This window comes from Tamandua tetradactyla, chromosome 7 (genome assembly GCF_023851605.1).
Source record: "Tamandua tetradactyla isolate mTamTet1 chromosome 7, mTamTet1.pri, whole genome shotgun sequence".
Lineage (NCBI taxonomy): Eukaryota > Metazoa > Chordata > Mammalia > Pilosa > Myrmecophagidae > Tamandua > Tamandua tetradactyla.
Genome location: NC_135333.1, coordinates 102,202,103 through 102,220,577, shown reverse-complemented (window position 1 = coordinate 102,220,577; position 18,475 = coordinate 102,202,103). Strand labels below are relative to the sequence as shown.

The 18,475-nt window shown below is 41.8% G+C and overlaps 1 protein-coding gene across 7 annotated transcripts in view; it reads left to right on the top strand.

Annotated features, from left to right (window-relative positions):
• Positions 1-18,475, top strand: part of LOC143691701 (prickle-like protein 1) — a 108,518-nt gene that overhangs the window by 70,743 nt on the left and 19,300 nt on the right. For 2 of the 7 annotated variants that reach the window (XM_077170598.1, XM_077170595.1), the window contains exon 1: positions 15,590-16,217. The exons of 4 other annotated variants lie outside the window; for them this stretch is intronic. The gene's annotated coding sequence lies outside the window, so the exon portion shown is untranslated. Of the gene's footprint in view, positions 1-15,574; positions 16,218-18,475 lie in introns of those variants that run through there. One more of the 7 variants, XM_077170601.1, reaches the window with a different exon arrangement.

Below are 18,475 nucleotides of genomic sequence, written 5' to 3'. Positions count from 1 at the left end.
AATTAATTCTGCCAATACTGTGATTAAAGCCAGTGATAAGCTCATGTGTAGTCTATCACATAACGAGCCATAGTCATCTTCTATTTCTTTGCATTAAATCAACACAGATGCCTTGGCTTTGTAAATGTCAACTCAACTTCACTTAGGCTCTGCAGCCTGCTCACTGCATTGCATCCTTCATTGATGGCGCAATGGGGATTAGAGGTTAGTTCCTCCAGAAAACTTCTTCCCTACAGTCATGTGATCATAACTGCTCAAGAAATTCTTCCATACAATAAAACAAATTATAGGACTGAGCAAGAGAAAAACTGGTGAAAGGAGAAAGGAAAAATATTATAGCAGAGAAGATCAAGTGATAGAGTTGTGAACAGATTGAATCGATTGTTGGTTGTTACTTTGCGGGCATAGAGCAAGTTGTGGGGCAGGGGAAAAACCCTTTCTGCCCTCTGCAAGACAGTATTATCCCAGTGAATTTGGGTGTGTTTAGGTCAGATGGGTTCAAACAGTTTCCCAGCTTTTGTCTGTGACAATCATGTGTTTCATTGTTTTGCTGCCTTGTCTACATGACTTGATCTGCTTAGTATTTTCAGCAAATACCCCCTGGCCCCCAAATGACATGCGATCTGCCTGCAGTGTGTCCAAGTGCTGGGACGCTAATGAACACTCAGAATCCAGGGAGACAGCAGCTGCCCAGCAGCCTTCATGTTTCAACAGCCCTGCCCAGCAGGACAGCAGTTAATTTACATCATTGGGAACAGCACTCGCCTCAAAACTTTCATGAAAATGGAGCTTATGCATAGGAAATGTGTTGAAATTGCAAAAACTGTCCATAATTAAAATTAAGCATCACATGTCCCTGGAATAATGGGTTTAAATATTAGATGATGAAATGGCTTTAATTTCTAAATGTTTCATCCCATTTTTTTTAATTCCTTCTACAAACATTTATGGGAAACATAGCTTTCAAAGGTTTTGTGGGTTGAAACCAGTACCATACCAAAAGAACAATTCCATCTATGAAAATAAAAGTAAACTTTTACTCATTGACATGACTTTCATCAGCAATATCGAAGACCTTGCCTTGTCTATATAGAATTTTATAAATGGTAACATTTACCATCTACTAAATGAAAATTTAATGTAGGTCTTCTTTCTTGTTCCTCAAATTTACCACTTTCTTAGGAGTTCTTGTAATCAAAGTGAATGTATCTGTACAACAATGGTTCTTAAACCCAGTTACAAATTGCTTTCCCTAGGGAGACATATGAAACACAAACTTCAGGGTCTGAATAAAAATCTGTTGGGATAAGACTTAGGCATCTGTATATTTTTGAGGTTTTCTAGGTGATTCTTGTGTCGTCAGCCAGTTTGGCAACAATTGCTGTTAAGCACCGCAAATATAAACAATGTGTTTCCCATCCATAATATCTAATAGCAAGTATTCTTACCCCATGTACAATAGAATTTTTAAATCCCTTTAATAGATACTTTTTTGGAGTATCTTTGAAGGGCAAAACAATGCCATCTTCACTGTAAATTACCCACCTCCACCCGTTAAAATATACACACACAAGTCCAAATCCATCCATCCACATACATGGTCAAGAGGCGGGCACTTGGCAGCCATGCTGGATTCTAATCTACAAACTGTGAGGTGTTTGGGGAATTCCTGATATTCTTGCAAGCAGTGGGGACAACTAATTCAATAGGTTAAGACCTTGATCTTAGGGTTCGCAGCTATGAAATTTTTTCCTGTAAAGAGGACGCTAAGCCTACTGATAATTATGCCTGAGTCACCCCCAGAGAACCTCATTTGTTGCTCAGATGGCTTCTCTTGCTGAGCCAATTCAGCAGGTGAACCCACTGCCCTCCCCCACTACATGGGACATGACTCCCAGGGGTGTAGATCTCCCTGGCAACATGGGACAGAACTCCTGGGATGAGCTGGGACCCAGCATCATGGGATTGAAAAAGGCTTCTTGACCAAAAGGGGTAAGAAAGAAATGAGACAAAATAAAATTTCAGTGGCTGAGAGATTTCAAACAGAGTCAAGAGGTTATTCTTACACATTATATAGATATCCCTTTTTAGTTTATGATGTATTGGAGTGGCTGGAGGGAAGTACCTGAAACTGTTGACCTATGTTCCAGTAGCGTTGATTTTTTTAATACGATCATATAACTATATAGCTTTTACAGTGTGACCATGTGATAGTGAAAACCTTGTGTCTGATGCTCTTTTTTATCCAGGGTATGGACAGATGAGTAAAAAAATAAGGATAAAAAATAAATAAATAATGGAGGAGGGGATAAAGAATAAAAATTGGGTAGACTGAAATACTAGTGGTCATTGAAAGGGAGAGGTAAGGCGTATGGGATGTATGAGTCTTCTCTTTTTATTTCTTTTTTGTGGAGTATTGCAAATGTTCTAAAAATGATCATGGTGATGAATATACAACTGTGTGATGATACTGTGAACTACTGATAGTATATCAGGTATGGACCGTATCCGTATGTGTGTGAAGATTTCTCAATAAAAATATTAAAAACAAACAAACAAAAAAACTGTAAGGTGGCCATTTTTTAACATCATTGGCTGAGGAGCTGTAAGATGCTGTCAGTAAGGAGATATGAATAAAATGTCAAACAGAATGTCTAATTTTCGGAGGGTTTTTCATTCCTGAATTGCCTTCATTTTCTGAAGCTCAGCTACATTCCTGCCTTGTCTTCCATGAAACACCTCTGTGGCCTTCCAATAAATTATCACCGCCCCCTCACTTTTATTTCTCCTTAAATTAGTTTGGTTTCTTTTACATGCAACACAGAGTCCTAATACAAACCTCATTCGCAGTTTTTAACAAAATTCCAGTGGCTTCCTAACGAACCTGCCATGCTTGGATGCCACGAAAAAGAGAAGCCAGCTCTCGGTTTCAGAGTCACCTAGTTCCGCCCACCGTCTGCTGTTGTGGAGAGGCTCCCTTTGATTTCCTGACACAATATTCTCCTCAAAGTTGCTTGAATTATAACTAAGCAATTTTCCTGTACTCTGCCCACCAAATTTCCTTGAACAAGAAATTTCTTTTCCTGGCTTCATGCCCCAGAACTCATGTCCAGGAGAGGCGCCCCTGAGCTTACTCTGACTCCTTGTTCAGAAACCTGTGTTCAACTTGTAACATCCCTGCCTCTTAAGGGACCTCGTATTTTATGATGCAGACGTCTAGTGTCCCACTTTTCTTTACATCTCCTTTCCCCTTTTGTTCAACCATTAGCAGAGTTGTTATTCTAGTGTCATTGTAAAATCCACATAAAATTTTTGAGGAAGTGGGTTTTTGTTTGCTAGTTTCTTTCTTTCTTTCTTTTTGCCACAGACCCAGAACGAAAACTAGATATTTGTCTCAAACCTCTTTTTCCCAGGGATCCCCTTTGTCACATAATTAAATATCCAGAACCCTCTTTTGAATTATATGCAGGTTCAAGGGGTTATAGGAACCTGTAGCCTAACTTAGCCCTCATCGCTTGATTAAGTGAGTTTGAATCCGAAGAATGAATGTGTGGGGTGAATCAGGAATTCCGCATCAGAGAATAACCCCAGCAGCTGGGAATATTCAGAAGTGTATAGATTTTGTGCATTCTCATTTCCTCTGACTATAAGACCCAGGAGGAAAATTAGCTTCCATAAATTCTATTGACTTGTTTATTCATTTTGGTGCTTCGAGTAGATGCTGAAGTCAATAGCTCGTACTTTGTTAAAGAGCTCAGAACATACGAAGCCGTTGTCATTTTCTTGTGATGTTTCTGTAAGGTCTGTGCTCTCTTCTCAGTCGTTACCTTGGTTAAGATCTGTATTGTGATGGTCTATTTTGGGGAAATTCCAGGGACTTTAATGTCTCAATATCTTTATTACCCAGCATTCCAGAGCATCTACTGCTTTGTGTAAAATGATGAATGTAAGGAAGTCTGAACATGCTCATCCCAGGTGGGAGTGGCTAAGCCCTGGACTTTATTAGATAAGTAACAGGTGTGAAGTGTTGTCAAAAGGTCTTCCCTTAGACAGCTGAATTGAGCCATAAAATTTTTGAATAATTTATGCAAGTCTGTCAGAGTCCAGAAATAGATTGTTAATCCAGGGTTCAGATTGCGCTGGTGTTGATTTCACAATGAAATAATTAATATTTAGTTGTGTCTCTTATCTCACTTTTTTTGGTAATAGGTAAAAAGTATTCCGCTTGCCCCGTAAGTCAAAATTAATTTTGGAAACTATTATCCATGGACTTAACATCTTCTGCCTGCTTTTAAGTAAAATCAGAGTTTATTATAATCAGATGTTCTAGTTTATATTTTAAAATATTACAAGATGGCCAAAGCTGGGGTTAAGAAACCTTTAAAACATCTTTAATTTCAGTTAACTGCTAAGTTTGCATACTCTTCTTATAAGCTGGGTTTTTCTTCTCTAAAAACAAAAAGAAAAGAAAAGCAACATGTGGTTTGTTACATTCATTGCTCTTCTTAGCCTGTTTTGCATTAGGAGACTGTGGAAACCTAAAACTGAAGGCTCCATAAAGAAAACCTTACAGCAAAGGAAAGAAATGGAGAAAAGAGACATCTAAGACTCAGTCCTTTTTCACCATCTGCCCTAAAAAACATTCCAATGTAAAATGTACACTCTTGGTATTTAGAAGTAGAAAAAAAGCAGAAAAGCAAATAATTTTTTTTTAAATCAGATCTATTGTTAAATATTCTAAGTAGACCCTTTATTTCCCCTTTAGGAACTATCTAAAACATTAAACCATTAAAACAAACCCAAACAAACTATAAATGTCCACAAACTTTCAGATCCTTGCCTACTCAAAACAAAGACCAACACTAGAAATCAGCCTGGTGATGGTCACAGTTGCACTACCTGTTGGTAACTTCTAGGGATAACAGCCCCAGCAGCAGTCCCACCGTCTCCTAATTTCTCCGAGCTGTGCTGCTTGACAGCAAATATTTCCCTCACGATGCACAGGAAATGTGCGGTCAGATGGCACACTATTGGTCATCTTGGATTCTTTTTCCTCTTATAATTCCACTATAAATTACATTTGTTTTTACATAAACATCAGCAGCATAATGCCTAGAATTTCCTAGTATAGTCTTTCAAGTAACCCAGATATTTATGTACATTATTATCATACTTAGTCTCCCTAAGAACCCTCTTAATTAGGCACGTGGAACAGAATGACAAACATTTTTCTCTAGTAAGTTTTAATTTGCCTCATTCTATTAAAAAATGCTGTACTTTTCATGAAAGGTATTGTTAGGAATCTGACAGTTGGAAGTTAGGGAAAGTAGTTTTCAAGGTTCTTGAGAAGCCAAGAAGCTGATCATAAGTGTTATTTGTTTCAGAATTTGCCCTCTTCTTTTATCTTTTGAATGCTAGTTCTATTTGAAGGGTTGTGTAACCTCTTTTTTCAAGAGACACTTTTGACTCTTCAGATTCTGAAAACATATGGGATAAAAATGATCTTTTAAATGATACTTTCAGCCTTCACTTATCTTATCTGTTCCCTCCTTCTCAAACATGATTTTCCAAAACGTAAGGAGAAGCATTTCACAGATTCCTGGAACCTTGCTAGAATCTAAAGAAAGAAAAGCTAAAAACTTCAGAAATGGTTGATCATGGAAATGTGGTTTCACCTATTATGTAAAAACCAAAATGTCAGCAATCTTAAATTGGAAATAGAGTTTATGTTAAATAAAAACGTTTTCTCTTCAATAGGAAGCAGATTGTCTTTATGATGCAGTGTGACATAATATGAGTCCTACTTGTCCTCTATTAGTTGAGCTCATCTGCAGGAAATTTTTGTTCGTAGAATTGCTGAGAAATGCTGCCAGACAGATTATTAATTCTATTGCCTTCTTTTTGTCATTTGCTTTAACAGCACTGAAGGACCTTAATAAAAAAAAATGTATCATGGTCCTGTGCATTGAGCTGTAATCAATTTTGTCTGACAAGTTTATTAATGGCTGCATTAATTCAGTGCCTTTTGCCTTCAGGATGTCATGTGAGATGCATTCAGTAGAATAGGTTACACGCTAAACTATAAACTGATCCATTCTCATGGGCTCCCCTTTGTTCAGTATAATCTCCTTTTAAATTGAGGAGGTGATAGCTGGGATGCTGAACTCATCAGCAAGTGGTACCCTTATTTGAGTAAGAGCGTAGCACACACTGACACTTGTCATGACTGATTGATAGACAACAGAGCAACTGTTATATAAAATATTTTGAAATATAAACCAGTTTAGTTGTATTTGGACAATGAAATGATTTTGTATCCATAGAAATTAAAGCAACGTGATGAACTGCTTCACAAAATCCCAGGATCTCCTTTGTATGTGGATCCCCAGGGCTGAGGAAGGGGAGAGGCACTGCTATGTTTTCGCCTGTGAGCTGCACAGCCCTGAGGTCCTGCAAAGCCAATACATCGTCATTGAGCTCCCCTAAGTGAGACTGACAGTCATTGCTTCATTTCTAGCTGAAATAATGTAGTATTAAAAACTTCTAGAATTAATCTTTCCATTTTCTAGTGGTGCCTCTAAGGGAAAAATTGGGAAAGACAAACCATTGTATCTGGCTGTTCATAAGTAGATCTGCTTTAAAAGCAGATAATGTAGTGGCTAAGAATACAGCCTTTGGTGTCAGCTGGGTTTTGAATCCAGTCTCCTCCACTAAACTAAGCTGATGACTTTGACAACCTTGCTTTTCTTATTTGTAAAATGTGAAGAATAAACTTCACCTCATCAAATCCTTATAAGGATTTTTTAAATATGTACAGAATTTGCACAACGCCCGGCATACATGTACCCCATAAGTGATTGCTGCTTTAATAACCTAAGGGAACTTTATTGGGCTCTATTGGGCTCTTTCTATGTATATCACGGAGGAACTAGTGGTAACATCCCACTTTTGGTCAGAAATGACTCAAGATTCTAATACATATCTAATTCTTCATTCTATACTGATTTCACCATTGTCTTTAAGTCACTGAATATTCATTGAAAGGAAGGCCGTGCACCAAGAACTCAAAGAAATGCTATAGGGCAGTGTTCTCTTTCCCTAAAGAATGCTAAGGTTGTACATGGCCTCTAGAACCACTCAGATCCCATTTCTCTCCTCCCAGAATGGCCTCTTCTCCATGATCATCTTTGTTTCCTTCTCTTTCTACACCAGCCTACATCCACTCCTAATCTAGGGATTGTGTTGTGTCTCTGACTGGCCTAACTTCCAGTTTCACTATCCCATGTGCTCTTAGGCTGATGCTAGAGTTCTTCCGTCACTTTTCATTTTAGGTCTTGAAAATGATCCTTCACTGTGGCCCACAACAGGCTGTTAATGCCTTGTTAAGGTATATTCAGGGTTTACATTTGAAACAGGGCACATGGGAGTTGATCAGATCGTTTTGTATGTGGAATTCTATAACATGGTTGGTATTTAGGCAACCAAGTAGAGAAGAGTCTACGCCTGTAGTCCTGGCTTCAGTGCCTTACCTAACTCCTCTAGCTTATATTTAACCAAAATCTTCTCTGTCACGTCATCTTTATTACTCTCAGTACTGTGGAATAACAAGGGGAGGCAGAGGCTGCTCTCAAGAAGCATCTAATCCAGATAGAGACACTATATACCCAAAATTATGAGCTGACAACTTGAGGGGTATCATGTTTGTTATGCTCTATGCCAACCCAGCAATCCAACATGACTGTTATCCCTGAGGATAGCTGGATAATGAAACATTTGGGATGGGCTCAAAAGGGGAAGAATGGAAGCATCTGGAAGAGCTCTCTAAAAGAGCTGGAACAACCAGAAGGTCTATGCTCATAATATGGATGTCTTTTATACATTCGTATTAGCCACAAGAATGGCAATCCCCCGTCCTTGTGGATGCAGGTGCTGACTGGAATGGTTGAGCCTCTGGGTTACCCCACAGCTACATGCACATAGGATGAGAATCACATCACCCCAGTTCATAGAATTTCTGACTGAAAGAGAAGATAAGCAGCAATTTTGGAGGAGAGACTCACCTGAATAAGCGGTTTTGGGATTAATGAGAGGGACTGGAGCAGTGGGAGTACAATACAGAAGCACCAGGTCTAACCTAGGACCGCAGAGAAAATTTCCTAGATCCACCTTGAAGTAAGTCTTGAAGTAGGAGTTAGCCACGCAAATAAAAGTGAGTAGCTAGATGGCTCCAAGCAAAGGAAACAGTAGGCAAAGAGTCATGAAACAGCCCAATATTATGGGAAACCACCAGCAGTTCTAGAGCCTAAAAGGTGTGACAAGTGCAAGAGAAAGAACTGGAGAGAAAAATAGGGGGTTGGAATTGGAGGGCCTTCTTTGCCATGCAAATAACCCTTAATTTTATTCCATGGAGGTGATGGGAAAACTTCGAAGAAGGGCTTTTAAAGTAGAAGAATGGCATAGTTGAATTTGTGGTGGTGAAGTAGAGTGAATGTAGAGTAGAGAGGACCTGAGGAAATGAGTTAGGCTGTTGTCATGTCCCAGTGTGGGGAAGATGGCATGGGCAGCAGTCGTAGAGCTAGGGAAAAGAGATACAGAGCTCATAGAAAAAATGTAAAGATCTTTAAATTTTTAGGGAGTGCTAAAAATAAAGGAGGAGTCTGTTAATCTCCAGATGTCTGGCTTACTGGGAGTGTTGGTACCATAAACAGACTGGGAATAGAGGACGAAGCGGGTTGGAGGCAGTTAGAGTACAAGACTTAGACATTCAAGCTTTCTAGAAAGAGGTTTCAATTTAGCCACCTAGAGTTTATATCAGATCTTATAAACCAAAAAGAACTAATTACCTAAATGATACATTTGATGAGATTCCTTTCAATAAAGCTGGAAAATTGAACCTCAAACTAGATGAGTCACTTTTTTTTTTATCCAAATAATGAAGAACCAAATCAATGGATTGATATTTTGAAGTATAAATAGTGGTACTCAGTATGTACAAGGTCAGGCTCTGTAGAGGATGAAAATGTGAACAAGGCTGTCATTCACCATTCAACAAGAACTTATTGAGAACCCATTATAAACAAGGCAATGCAGCTGAGCCTTTAGGATATATCACGAAACACAACAGACAAGATCCCTGCCCTTAGCCTTTCTATAATTTAATGCAAACTTGATGTTGAAGCGCTTAAAGCTCCAAGAAAAAAGGATAAAGGAAATATTAAAAGGAACTTGGATCAAAAGACTGTGATTCAGGACCACTAGAACAATTTGAATTCCAAATCCTGGCCCTGGTATAGTCTAATGAAAGCTTGTAAACCAGTCTCCACTATAGAATCACCTTGTCTAAATTCCCACAGTTGCAAAGGGGCTTGGGAACACTGATAAGGTAAAGAAACGTTATGAGAAGTTTTGCTGACCTTTTTCCTTTGGGCAGTAGGCTTCTGGCTGCTTGAAATAACTCTTTGCTGACACCTCTCTAAGAGTGCGTTGGTTTGTTATAGCACACACTAACAGTGTTAAAAGCTGGCAAGTCTGCATTGGCCTAGATTTTCCTTTGTGGAGGATCAACCATTTTAGGTGGTGAAAAGCTTAAATACCATAAGATAATTCACAGATTAGTAGAATAGCTTTCAACATGTAGTTCATAAAATAAAGCATCCTAAAATTTTTTAATTGAAAATGGAGTAATATTTATTATTTAGATGTTTTGTGTAAACAAATGTTTGCTGGATTCCGGTTTGCTGGATTGCAAACCCTCACTTATTTTAAATTTCCAATGCCTTTTTGATCTCTGCAGCAGGAGTTAGTTGGGAAATTCTTCTGCATAGATAATCTTTGAACCTGAAAACGATGTCCCTGTCTCTATCATAAAGATGGACCCCTGAACTCTTGAAACGCTGGAGTATGTACACACTATATTTTCAAGGTGAACTGGGAAGATAAAATTTGCACTTCGAGTGTGGGCCATGGTGGCTCAGCAGGCAAGAATGCTTGCCTGCCATGCTATAGGACCTGGGTTCGATTCCCGGTGCCTGCCCATGTAAAAAAAAAAAAGAAAGAAAATTTGCACTTAGAAATGCAAATCCTTTGGGTTACCTTAAGTGTGTCTCCCATGGGCAGGGAAAAGCTGCAGTTCCAGGTTAGCACTCACATCAGGTTAAGCTGTTAGTTATCTTTCAAGTAAACTATGAGAATTCTGATTCATTTAGGAATGTCAGGGTCCCATCTGTGTCCCCAGCCTACCATCCCCACCCCTCCCCAACACACACACTCTCTGAGCCCACCATGCACCCTCTCTCTTTGCCCTCAGACACATTGCCTTGTCATCTCTGGCATTGACTACTGAGCAGCTCACAGGCTGTTCCCATCTGGTTTCCCTGCATCGTTCTGTCTTCCCTCCCTCCAATTAGGGCACAAAAGGGATCATGTTACTCTTCTCTTTTTAAGCTTTTGTGGCTCCCCATGGCCCCTAAAATAACTTGGTGGTTGTTATCATGTCATACACACCCTGGTCCTGCCTACCCCTTTCTGCTCTCTCCCAGCTTCTCTCTGGTAAAACCTAACCTCTAGGCCCCTATCAGTTTCTAAGAGCGACATGCTCTTCTGGCCCTCAAGCTTTGATTGGCTCAGCCTGGACTGGATGCTATTCTCCAGACCCCCCCATTCCATTCTCATCCCATCAATTACCCTGATAACTACATTCGACCCTTAAAGTCCCAACCCAGGGCGGGCAGTGATGGCGCAGTGGCAAAGTTCTCGCCTGCCCATGCAGCAGCAACAACAAAAAAAGGCCCAACTCAGTTGTCACCCTATCCTCACACTTCTTTGATCCTCACATTCCAACCAAAATTTATTTTACAATATTACCTTCTGTTCCTAGATTAGGACTTTAACCACACCGCAACCATTGTCTTGTTAAAATGTAATAAAGTTTCTTATGTAGTTAGAAAAATTCAACCTATCATTGATTTTCCTTACCTTGCCAATATATTTCTCCATGGGTGCCTCCTTTTCAGATTAAATCAAGATATAAATAGGATAGGAAGTTGAGAATATGAAGCCCTTAAGGAGACAATCCAGGTCTAATTGTGCTGCCCTTCAACAAATAGCCTTTGACTCCACCAGTGAATCTATCAGTGAATCAATGGCTGGATAAATGAGGCATCAGAACACTCTTGTCCCATATAACTGGCTCCATGGAAATGTGGGACTAGTGCAATGCCCCTTCCCAAAGTATTGTAAATAAATGCAATAGAGAGTCCACTCTTAAAGTTTGTGACTTGGAGGAAGATAGCAAGAAGAGGAATTAATTATATGTTAATTTATCTCCCCACGTCAATTAATACTTAAATTTCCTCAGTATCTGCTTCTGAGCTTTTTTTTACTTGTATTATTGTAGTATATTTTCTTTATTACTTCTTCAACTGTATTTTTTCTCTGCTTACCAAAGTTTACGATCTTTATAAAAAGGAAAAATGTACAAATAATGTGAAAATATGAATATATACTTATTTTATACTGCCCCTTCCCCAAGAAGCCACATAAATGATTTGGTATTTATAGTCCTGTAAGTAATTTTGTTATGCATATACTAACCTATATATTAATACCTATAACAATGTGATTGTGAATTTTGCAACTTTGTATGTCTTTCTCTCTCTTGGTGTTTATTGGAAAACTTATTCTTCATTTCTTAACATTTTGGCTGTTTTTCAGTAGTGAAGTTTTAATAATTCAGGGTGTCTGAATGCTATTTTAATTATCTGTCCATGAAAAGTAACAAAACCTCTCCTGGGGTCAGGGTGAGGTAATTTCAAAATAGTTGGGAATGAGAGGTGGGTAAAGATAGCTGTTGGCTTTTATTAGCAGCTATAGCTAAGAACAAGAAACTTATAAAAGGACTTGATCCCATACCCCCTCCTCCCACCCAACTTGGTCTGTAGGTTGAAGACAGCTGTCAGCTCCTATCTGGTGTTGGTGTCATAACCAGATACTGAATTGTAAGGGACTCGGAAAACATGAGAGCTGGTGGAGCTTCAGGGAGCATCTAATTGAAGTAGAAGAGCCTGAGGGCCGCCTTGGAAGACTGGGGAGGCAAGTTGAAGAAGAGTTTTGGAGAGAAGCCAACCCAGAGCTTCAAACAGAGTGGTTTCATTTTCATCTGTCTCTATACTGAGGTTCCTGTTTTAATGGAAAAAAAATAGACTGGGTTCCCTCCTCTTCATAAGTTCTAACCATTGACCTAGCCCAAACTCTAGCATTTTTAAAGGTTAAAAAATTAATAATTTAGAGTGATTTAACCTGATGGCACAGGATAAATAATTGACAGAGAAAAGACTGGAGGGAGAGGTTGAATGGCTGGGAGGATGGGAGTAGTGAATCTAAGAAGAGATTGGATGTAGAAAGTTAAAGAACCACTGGTCTCTAATCATACTGCTTTAAATGTAATCAAAGGGGAAAGGTAATTGGAGACCTAGAGAAACTACAACCTATTATAAAACTCCTCGGTGCCTGTTAACTGTAAGCAAGAGTTTGCTGTCTGCTGCAGGCCTTTCCCTAGGGGTGCTACAGACTTAGCGAAGGATGACTATAATTTGCAAATGTTTAGTGATTCACCAGGGTCCACTACCCAACATGAGATACAACAGAAACATTTAAAATTGACAAGAAAGTTATACATTTTGCATAAACTTCCAGTAATGGCAGACTTGGGGACAAGCAGCATGAAGGCATCTGGATCCCTTTGGTTGATTTATCTTTCAGTGAGAATGCTGTTCGAAAAAACCCTAGGTTTGTGGCCCAGATTATACAGTCCATGATACAGTTTATGATAATTCCTCTGGATCTTAGCCCCCTTATCTGGACAAGATGAAGGATGCAAACTAGGTTATCAACTCTAAAATTGTATGACCTTGTGATTCCTTCAGTCACCCATCTCTGTATAGTGGGAACAATCCACAGAACAACCAAACCACTGTCCTTCACTGTGTTCGAAGACTAAAACCGTCCCCCTTCTTAACCTGACATGTGACAACTACCACTCAGATTTAAGTCAATGATATGCCATCGATGACTATTGGAGCCCTTGATCTCTCTTTTCTATTAAGTAACAAAGGTATTTAATCATTTAAATAGACTTTTCCTAAATTTCTGGCATTTTATTATAAATCCCTCCAAATGCCTGAGACTACAAGTCTTTGAAAACTAAGTAGCGTGTCTATTTTACAAATGGAAAAGCGCAAGCAAGGAGCAGAAAGAATCCTCAAGGTCACTATTAATACAAATCATGAGAGAACGAAGGAATAGCGCTAATGTTTGCTTTACATTCTTTATCTCTTTCTACCAGACACAGTGTTACTGGATGGATGGATTTTGACAAATAAAATGCAACCTCTTTATTTCTCTGCCCTAGGCATAATTCTGTTCTCCTCGGACGTTGTAGCCTGGATTTCGATTAGAAACAGGGTTTCTTGTACAGGTATGGTATACTTGTGGGGGCCTGAGGAGAGGAAGGTCAGAAAAGCATTCATTCATTCAACACATGAGCTTGCCTGATTATAGGTGCTGGGGACACAGTGGCAAAACCTCCAAAGTCCCCACCTTTTAAGGGAGGAGAAAGTCAGATGAACAAACAGACAATGCTGTGTGCTATGCAGAAGAATAGTGTAGATGGAGGTGGGGGGGGCGATCTTCTGGCTGAGGGTGGTTGGAAAAGGTTTCTCTGGAGGTGACACTCTCTTCCTTGTCTCTGCTCAGGATGAGTAAAGAAGCCAAGCCTTGTGAATTTCTGGGCTTCTTTTCTCAGGCACCTCTTGAGTGTGATCCCCAAGCAGTGAATATTCCACCTGGTTGAAACAAAAGGATGCTGGTCGGGGGCCCTTGCTCCCATCCTGTGTAAACTCACCTTTGACAATAACACTGCCTTTCACACCAGACTAAAGTCTGTTTCATTCAGATTGAGCTTTACTAGGAAGTTTTTAACTATCTCCAAACTGCTTCATCACAGAAAACACAATAGGCAATAAAGCTGACAGTACCTGTTGAAAATGTAACAGATAGTATTCACAAGTAACTGCCTTAGAGGAAGCACAGGCACAATGGTTGGCATTTAATTCTGATTTGTGTTGCTGTGGTTTGTAGGTGGGAGTGTCCTGTGGCCTTGGCTAATTGTAGCTGGAGTTTACAAAATATTCCAGAAAGGGTCAGCCTGGTATAATGCATTAGCCTGTTGATTCTGCCTTTATCATAATGATATGATAGAATAGGGTTTGATTTAAATCAGTCATTCATTGCACATATGCCCTACTGATACTGTCAGTGATACTTTAAGTTCATGACTTCCCTGGGGAAGCCCAAACAGAATGAAAGAGATAAAAAGGAAATATATCCCTAGGTATTAATGGTCAGTTTCATGGGTCCACATAGGAAAGTGGTAACCTTCGAAGCCCTCTCCTTCCCCCACCCTGCCAGAAATTCCCACACCATAAGGTCAGAGAAGTCCTATGTTAGAACTGTTTAGGAGTGGTCTCCAAAACCGAACTCCACATTAGCCAACAGAGTCTATTTGAATTACAAATCCATTTGTCTGGATTAGTAAATCCACCAGCAGAGCCACAATTTTTTTTGTCTCTACCACTTTAAAAAGTAAGTAGGAAATCAAAACAAAACCAGAAACAGCTTCTCCTCAGCTGCTTTTTGCTTTGTGACAAAGTAACAGAATTTGGCCACCAAGTTATTTACTTGCCTGATCTGTTTATGGCAACTTGTGTTTTTTAAATCAGAGTTTGCTGTTGTTCAGTTGTATATTGTAGAAACATTTATGTTACAAAACACTCCAAAGGAATCCTGATGGTGCAAGAATTTTTTTAACTAAGAAAAAAGGTTATAAAAGGAATTGGTGACCATTTTAAGTTGCTTTTAATTTATTAGCATTTTATAAACGGACAAAGCTTATGAGGTTCTTAAATATTGCATCTTTTTTTCTCCCTTCCCTTGGCATGATTTCTTCTTGTGATAAAGAGATTACTTTAGAAACTAAAATTTGTAGATCAGGAGAGAGTCAGACCTCTACTGCTGATTAGTATAAATCTATCATTGCCTTCTGGGCTGGCTTTGAGGTTCTGTTTTTGCTTCACTTGGACCTTTCTATAGAAAACTAATACAACTATCACTTTCATTGTACCTAGAAATAGCTCAGAGGCAGGATTACCTTAAAATGTGGGGCACTTTTGCGTTTGAATGATATTCACTTAACCTACTTGTAAAAACTCTTATTAGTATACTAGAATAAGTACAACCTGTGACCTGACTCTTTTTGCTGTTATTTAACCATAAAAATAAATCCCCAAGAGCTAAGCCATACGAATCACTCCAAAATGCAAGAAAAGTCCTAAGGGGAGAATTCATATGTTAATGAGTCCTTCCAAGTGAGAACTTTTGGTTAAATGTGCCATTTGCTGACATCATTGTTATGGGCAGAGTGGAGGTGATTTCTTTAAGAGTTGGTCTTGCATATTCTCCCTGCGTTTTGTGGCCTGCGCGTGCACCTGCGGGAGGGAGGGAGTTTACATAAGCGTCCTGGGGTGTTTGTATCTCTGCGCCTCGAATCACTAGGGCTCTGAGGAATGGAGCCGGCGGGCGGAAGTAGGTGTTCGAGCCGTGAGGCTGGGTAACCCGAGTGGATGGGTAACTTTTCGAGGAATAACGTGCGAACGGGACCTCGTGGAGGCCTGCCAGTGGCACGGTCAGCAGTGACAGTTCCTGGAAAGCGGACGGCGGCGCGATCGGGCTGGGCAGGCGCCTCCTGTGGACGGGAGCGAGGAGCCAAGCGGAGCTGGGATCGCGAGCCCAGCGGCCGCTCGGCCGCTTTCCGTGGAGGGTGGGATCCGCAGGAAGCGAAATGGTTACTTTTTTTAATGCGGGCTCTGGTTACTTCTGAAGATCGCCGGCCCCGGGCGGGCTCGCGGCGTTGAGCTGACTCGGGGTTCTTTTTCAACGCGGTGGAGAATCCTGGAGAGACGCAGAGTCAGGTTTTGGGGGTTGCGGTGCCTGGCCGAGGCGACTCGAGCCCGGGAAAGCAAAGCCCACGACGCCGGTGGGGGCTGAGGGTCTCCAGAGAGTGGAGGACCTTTTGTCGGCCTCCTCTCGCTGGTTAGGGGACTGCCACGGGTGAGAATCGGCGTGTCGCACCGAAAGGGGACTCGAAGAGGACAGGCCTGGGGGTAAGTGCGTCACGGCGGGGCACGGGCGGCAGCGACCCCCACCCCGCCAGACCAAGGCTGCGCCGTGGCTCGGGGCTCCACCGGGGACGCGGCCCACCGTGATTTAAAGCGCCCCCCCTCACCCCACTGTGCTTGCTGCCCCCCGCCTTCCCGGTCCCCGCCCTCTTAGATCTCCGGAAACGGGTGGGCGAGGATGACCTGGAGGGCACCCAGACCTCTTTTTCTTTAGGACCCACCCTGCGCCTCGGCCGGGCTGCCAGCCTCCGGCGACCGCAGAGCGGGTGGGCGGCAAGTGCGGGCCGAGGGGCTCCGCGGATACGTGGGCCGCGCGGGGAGGGGCTGCAGGCCGCGCTTGGCCCCGCGGTCGCAGGTGGGGAGCCTCTTTCTGGGAGCCGGGGCTTGATGGCAGCCGGGCGGCAGGGACCGAAGGCTAAGGGACGGCGGGTGTGCGCGCCTCGGTGCGTGCCCGCGGGGAGGGGACTTCCCCTTGAAAGTTGGAGGAGCATAGACGTGGCGACCCGCGGCCACTTGGTGGTGACGCCAAGCCGCGGGAGCGACTCCTCTTCCGTGGAGGTGACGGGGCGGCGTGAAGCTTTTTCCTGGAGGTGGGTAGAGGGGCCACGGAGACGACTAATCTGTCTGGGGACAAGGGGATTTTTCTCGCGGATGCTGCGAGCCTCGCTTCGGAGCCTAATAGGGCTTCGCTTCCTGTCGTTGGGGCGTAAGTGTGGCCTCTGGAGCCCCGGGGCCAGGGAGGAAGGGAAAGGGCAGTGGGGCCGGGTCCCACCGGCGTCCGGGGGAGCCGCCTGGGAGTGGACTGGCAGCGGCTTCTCACCGTCCCCGCGGCGCCCCCTCGCGGGCCCCAGACGCGGCGGCCGCGCGGAGTGAAGGAACGCTGTGCGGGGCGCAGGGGGCGCTGGTGCCTGCTGCGACACGGCGCGGCTGGATCGCCGTCGCTTGCAGCCCCATCAGAAATTATCCCAATGAACTTTGCCGAAGGAAAGTGCCATCCTTTCCCTCCGGCTTCCCTCCCGCCCGCTTTTTTAAAACCTCAGGTTTTCACATTAATCTGTGTCAGTGTAAACCAGGCTCTGTGTGGAATTTATTTTTACAACTCGAGTCTTGTGACTTCTCAAACACTTTCTTGAAGTGTTTTCTCTGGAAACTTGTTTCAAATGAGTGCTGTACGTTTCACAAAGAGGAGTGTTGTTCAGGAGCCAACAGGTGACGGGGTGAAACCTGAGTCTGTGTGTACATTGGAGTCGAGTCTGGCTGCCGTTTCCTTGGGCCGCCGATGAAAATAGAAATTCAAAAAAATCAATAGGAGATTGACTGGAACACGATTTTGAGAAAGTATCTGCGTCCCCCATTATGGAAAGTAATGATCTCAGAACAGTGCCTCACGACCACAGCCTGCTTTTTTTGGGTTTTGTCTTTTATGTACCGATTTACAGCCAAACAAGCTGAGCCCCACAGCGTTGCCCTGGCAGAGGACCATGCTTTGTCACCCCGCTTCCTCCTATTGTGAAGCTGTCTGTTTTACTGTCGTGGAATGTATTTGTGCATGAAATTAGAATGTTTTGAAATCCTGCAGAGTTCCACATTTCCTCTTGGGAAAATGGATCGCTCTTGGCAATTGAGTGGTACATGACAGCCCACTCCCCTGTCTATTAATGTCCAGGTGTGGTGAGAAGTTACTTGAAAATTGCAGAAAAAAAAGGGTGCATGACTTAATGACACTAAATGCTAGTATGAAGTACTTTTAGAATTTCATAAGCAGTATCTTTGGGTAAATTACTTTATAGATACGCTTTTATTTTACAGTTATCTTTATGGTTTATTTCATTATAAGTGAAATTGAATTGGGCTCTCTTGGCAATGGCTTTTGTTTTTAGCAGACAATAGGCACTGAGTGCTTTTTGAGAGACTACCATTAATATTTCTTTACTGTGGAATTCAAATCCTGATTGTAGTAGTTTTATCCATAAAGGTTTTAAAGGTCTCTGGCTTTATCTAAGATTTAAGTTAAGGACATCATAAACTAGAAAATATGTGTAACCATAGGAGTTGTATATTTTATATTGAAAAGAATGGAAGTATACTGCCAAATTAGTTTGTAGTTAGATTTATTTAATTCACCTGCATATTTAGCCCAGAGGAATTGGAGTGGCCTTTGAATGGGCACATGGAATCTGCATCTCCTATGCACTAGGACCTTGTTAAACAAGCAGTTGAACAAAGAAGTTCTTAAACAGTTT